Source organism: Sander vitreus, chromosome 10 (genome assembly GCF_031162955.1).
Source record: "Sander vitreus isolate 19-12246 chromosome 10, sanVit1, whole genome shotgun sequence".
In the NCBI taxonomy this organism is placed as follows: Eukaryota; Metazoa; Chordata; class Actinopteri; order Perciformes; family Percidae; genus Sander; species Sander vitreus.
The window spans coordinates 11,187,496-11,193,930 of NC_135864.1; positions in this window are offsets into that span (position 1 = coordinate 11,187,496).

The following is a 6,435-nucleotide window of genomic DNA, read 5'->3' on the forward strand; positions in this document are numbered from 1 at the left end:
TCAAACCGCAGTTCCACATGAGTGAAATTGCTGCTGCCCACACATGAATCAATATTATGACTGTAATCACAAATCCCAATAATTTCAAAAAAAAAATGTACTAGACAAAGATTGAAAATATTGAATGACTAATCCCAATGTTTTCAGTTGGCATTCAGTGCAGTGGCACAGGAGAACATGGCTTTGTAAGTCACACGTATGATTTAAAAATTACAGCAGCAAACAGGAGCATAGCATTGTCGTTTTTACTACTCTAGCATAAACCATTGAAATTGAATGTCTGTTAAGTCATTCATCAGGTTTACACACCTCCTGCCTTTGCTACTGAAGACTGTACTGGTAAAATATTTGTTCAGTCTTTGCATATTAAATACAAATCCTTAGTCAATTTGTCTTCTTCAAGGGGGTGTGGGTCTTAACTAATCATTGCTTTTTATGGCTCTTACTCTCCAGACAGCCTTTTGCTTGGCACTTTTAACATGCCACATATACATCTACATATCTCATATCATTAATTAATAAATGGATTAAATGAGGTATTCTATTGCTGATGCCTGGCCGTCAATCCCTGTTCACACTGACATCAAGTGCTGTCTAATTGGTGATATATGTGTAAAATAATAGTGTCTTTGCAAGGTTAAGCATAATCCTCCACTTTTCCCCAGTGCCTCCAGATGTCTATGCTTGACATTTCTCTATTAACCTTCTCAGTTTACTCTACTCCAGTCCCCAGTTGTAGCTGCACTTGCATCATATGCTAATTCACCTAGAATGCACAAAAGAGAAATAGTAAAAAAAAAAGAACATATTATGTCCATGAAAGGATGCACACCTGGGACCCAGCATGGCGGGGAGGCTGGACACATCCTCCGGTTGAAGCTCCCCCACCGTTGGCTGTCATCCTCTGAAGCAATGCCAGAATCGCTGCAGGAGCTCTGTAACTTTGGAATGTGGAATATGGTGCGGCAAGCTCACTGCAGGGGTCGAGCTTAGGCGTGCACACATATGGACCTCCACATCACGCAGCGTGACCTGTTTCAAGTAGGGAAAGAGGAGAGGTCAAAGAGGCCACCCTGATAGAAGTTGGGTTAAATAGAGGCTCATTTGTGGACTGAGGGGGCAGGAAGTGAGGCAAGTGTTTGAGGAAAGAAAAAGGGAAGTGAGGGGGGGCACTAATTGCTATGCAGAGAAAGAGTCCTTTATTCTGGCAAACCAAGTACAAAACACTTCATATACATTTCAAAGACTACAATGATCTAAAATTGGAATATTGCTGTAATTGTCATGCAGATGGGGGGGGTTAGTTGAGACTATTTAAAGATATATATATATATATATATATATGTTACTTTTAATGTTATGTGAAGGAAATATTCTGTTTTACCTACACAGTATTACTTGTAAAGGCTGGACTACACATAGCTTTGTCAAAGTTTTTTTTAAACCTCTCAGCCTAAGATGCTCCTGCTCCAAAATCTATACAGTACAATATCCATCCATCCATCCATTTTCATCCGCTTATCCGGGGTCGGGTCGCGGGGGTAGCAGCTCCAGCAGGGGACCCCAAACTTCCCTTTCCCGGGCCACATTAACCAGCTCCGACTGGGGGATCCCGAGGCGTTCCCAGGCCAGGTTAGAGATATAATCCCTCCACCTAGTCCTGGGTCTCCCCCGAGGCCTCCTCCCAGCTGGACGTGCCTGGAACACCTCCCTAGGGAGGCGCCCAGGGGGCATCCTTACCAGATGCCCGAACCACCTCAACTGGCTCCTTTCGACGCAAAGGAGCAGCGGCTCTACTCCGAGCTCCTCACGGATAACTGAGCTTCTCACCCTATCTCTAAGGGAGACGCCAGCTACCCTCCTGAGGAAACCCATTTCGGCCGCTTGTACCCTGGATCTTGTTCTTTCGGTCATGACCCAGCCTTCATGACCATAGGTGAGAGTAGGAACAAAAACTGACCGGTAGATTGAGAGCTTTGCCTTCTGGCTCAGCTCTCTTTTCGTCACAACGGTGCGATAAATTTAATACCGCACCTGCTGTGCCGATTCTCCGACCAATCTCCCGCTCCATTGTCCCCTACTGCGAACAAGACCCCAAGGTACTTGAACTCCTTCACTTGGGGTAAGGACTCATTCCCTACCTGGAGAAGGCACTCCATCGGTTTCCTGCTGAGAACCATGGCCTCCGATTTAGAGGTGCTGATCCTCATCCCAGCCGCTTCACACTCGGCTGCGAACCGATCCAGTGAGTGCTGAAGGTCACAGGCCGATGATGCCATCAGGACCACATCATCTGCAAAAAGCAGCGATGAGATCCCCAGCCCACCGAACTGCAACCCCTCTCCACCCCGACTACGCCTCGATATCCTGTCCATAAATACTACAAACAGGATTGGTGACAAGCGCAGCCCTGGCGGAGGCCAACTCTCACCTGAAACGAGTCCGACTTACTGCCGAGAACCCGGACACAGCTCTCGCTTTGGTCGTACAGAGATTGGATGGCCCTGAGAAGGGACCCCCTCACCCCCGTACTCCCGCAGCACCTCCCACAGTATCTCCCGGGGCACCCGGTCATACGCCTTCTCCAGATCCACAAAACACATGTAGACTGGTTGGGCATACTCCCAGGCTCCCTCCAGGATCCTTGCGAGAGTAAAGATCTGGTCCGTTGTTCCACGACCAGGACGGAATCCGCATTGTTCCTCTTCAACCTGAGATTCGACTATCGACCGAACCCCTCCTTTCCAGCACCTTGGAGTAGACTTTACCGGGAGGCTGAGAAGTGTGATACCCCTGTAATTGGCACACACCCTCTGGTCCCCCCTTTTTAAAAAGGGGAACCACCACCCCGGTCTGCCACTCCTTAGGCACCGTCCCAGACTTCCACGCAATGTTGAAGAGGCGTGTCAACCAAGACAACCCCTCCACACCCAGAGCTTTAAGCATTTCTGGACGGATCTCATCAATTCCTGGGGCTTTGCCACTGTGGAGTTGTTTAACTACCTCAGCAACCTCCACCAGGGAAATTGATGCCAATCCCCCTCATCCTCCAGCTCTGCCTCTACCATAGAGGGGCGATAGTCGGATTTAGGAGTTCCTCAAAGTGCTCCTTCCACCGCCCCTATTACCTCCTCAGTTGAGGTCAACAGCGTCCCCATCCTTACTGTACACAGCTTGGATGGTTCCCCGCTTCCCCCTCCTGAGGTGGTGAACGGTTTTCCAGAAGTACCTTGGTGCCGACCGAAAGTCCTTCTCCATGTCTTCTCCGAACTTCTCCCACACATGCTGCTTTGCCTCTTTCACGGCAGAGGCTGCAGCCCTTCGAGCCCTTCGGGCCCTTCGGTACCTTGCAACTGCCTCCGGAGTCGTCTGGGATAACATATCCCGGAAAGACTCCTTCTTCAGTCGGACGGCTTCCCTGACCACCGGTGTCCACCACGGTGTTCGTGGGTTACCGCCCCTTGAGGCACCCAAGACCCTAAGACCACAGCTCCTCACCGCAGCTTCAGCAATGGAAACTTTGAACATTGTCCACTCGGGTTCAATGCCCCCAGCCTCCACAGGGATGCACGAAAAGCTCCGCCGGAGGTGTGAGTTGAAAGTCTGTCGGACAGGGGCCTCCTCCAGACGTTCCCAATTTACCCGCACTACCCGTTTGGGCTTACCAGGTCTGTCCAGAGTCTTCCCCCACCCCCTGACCCAACTCACCACCAGATGGTGATCGGTTGACAGCTCCGCCCCTCTCTTCACCCGAGTGTCCAAAACATATGGCCTCAGATCAGATGAAACGATTATAAAATCGATCATTGACCTTTGGCCTAGGGTGCTCTGGTACCAAGTACACTTATGAGCATCCCTATGTTCGAACATGGTGTTCGATTATAGACAATCCATGACTAGCACAGAAGTCCAACAACAAACAACCACTCTGGTTTAGATCAGGGAGGCCGTTCCTCCCAATCACGCCTCTCCATGTGTCTCCATCATTACCCACGTGCGCGTTGAAGTCCCCCCAGCAGAACTATGGAGTCCCCGACTGGAGCCCCATGCAGGACTCCACTCCAAGGCCTCCAAGAAGGCCGAATACTCTGAACTCTTGTTTGGTGCATATGCACAAACAACAGTCAGAGTTTTTCCCTCCCCACAACCCGCAGGCGTAGGGAGGCGACCCTCTCGTCCCACCGGGTTAAACTCCAACGTAGCGGTGGCTTAGTGGTTAAATCCTTCTCCCATAGCACCAGCAAGTCAGAAGTGTAGACTCTGATCCAGGTTTGAATCCCAAGTCTGAGCTACCTAATGTGTGTGGAGTTTGCATGTTCTTCCAGACTTTCTTTTGACATACTATGACTTTTTTTTATAACTTTTTTGACATACTATACTATGACATTTTTCGACATACTACACTATGACTTTTTTTTTTATCACTTTTTTCATCATACTATACTATGAATTTTTTCGACATGCTATACTATGACTTGTTTTCAGCATACCATATTAGTGATGCAGTGGCTTAGTGGTTAAATACCACTCCAACTTGCTCCATCAAGTAAAAACTGCAAATCCAAGTCTGGGATTTTTGTATGTAGTTTGCATGCTCTTCCCGACTTTCTTTGACATACTATAATTTTACTTTTTTCGACATACTATGACAATTTTTGACATACTATACTATGACTTTTTGATTACTTTTTTGACATATTATACTATGACTTTTTTCAACATACTATACCATGACTTTTTTTTTAATCACTTTTCAACATACTATACTATACTCACCCTTGGATCGATCCCCAGTCCAGGCTGGGCCTTCTGTGGAGTTTGCATGTTCTTCCAGACTTTCTCTGGCATACTATACTATGACTTTTCTTGACATACTATACTATGACTTTTTTCGACATAATATACTATCACTTTTTTCAACATACTATCCCATGACTTTATCACTTTTTTTCCACTATGGCTTTTTTATCACTTTTTTGACATACTATACTATGACTTTTATATGACTGTTTTCAATATACTGCACTGGTGACACAGTGGCGTAGTGGTTAAATACTGGTCTTACTTGCCACACAAAGTAGCAACTGTAGAATTTGACCCAGGTTCAATTCCCACTTAGAACATGTCATTTTTGTATGTAGTTTGCATGTTCTTCCCAACTTTCTTTGACATACTTTGATCACTTTATTGCAATACTATACCATGACTTTTTTTTTTTTATCACTTTTCGACATACTATACTATACTCATCCTTGGATTGATCCCCAGTCCAGGCTGGGATCTTCTTGTGTGGAGTTTGCATGTTCTTCCAGACTTTCTCTGGCATACTATACTGTCACTTTTTTTATCACTTTTTCAACATGCTATACTATGACTACTATTTATTTAATACATTATTGGTATTATTCAAAATGTCAATGAAATTCATTCTAATTAAAACCATTCCCACTTTTCCAACTTTTCTCACTACTTCACCTTCTTCTTATGCAATTATGCCAGCAATCCAGTTCAGCTTTAGCAATTAAGCTTTTTAGCATTCAAAAGCATTTTATTTTTTAATTTCAGATGATTTCTTTCAACTTTTTCAATTAATTGTTGAATCGTGTTTGGTCTATAAAATGTCAGAGAATAGTCGAACATACCTGTAACAATCTCCCAGAGCCCAATATTATGTTTTCAAGTGTCTTGTATTGTCCAACCAACAGTCAAAAACCTTTACATAAAACAGACAAAAAGAGCAAAGCTTCACATTAGAGAAGCTAGAACCAGAGTGATTAGTTTTTTATTCATACTTGACTTAATTAATTAACCAGAATTAATTTTCTGTCAGTCAACTACTTGATTGTTTCAGCTCTATACATTTTTTTAAAGTTTTTTTATCAGGATGTTTGTAGCCTGATCTTAATCTATTAGATGTTATTCCATTTCAAGTTATATCTATAATTTAAATGTCCTCCTTTACTTGAATTTCGTTGGTTGCTTTTTTCCATAATTTATTCTAAATGATTCAAACCAGTGATAGAAATCAGTCAGGTAGTTTTCATCCTAACATACGTCATCTCTCTCTCTCTCTCTCGAGAATTCCCGGCAACCTGCTGTTGATTTATCTGTCAAGGCGAAAGGTGGAATGTGTTGTTATGACTGCTAGTGCGAAAGTTGTCTATTTAACTAACTATTTCACATTGCATGCTCGAAGAGGGTAAACTATGAAATGTAATCTGTTTTTTAGACCCAAGCAAACTGACTCTGCTTGAAAACAGGCCCCATATGGAAACAATCTCCAACCTACATTAGCGCTGTCCAGATCGGTTACCACAACGGATACCATTGCTACCTTGGAGGGCTACTCCAGAACTACAGTGATGAACGACTGCTTCATGTGAAGCAAGGGTAAGGGTATTGCACTTTAGCTCACCCTGCATAAAAATAAACATA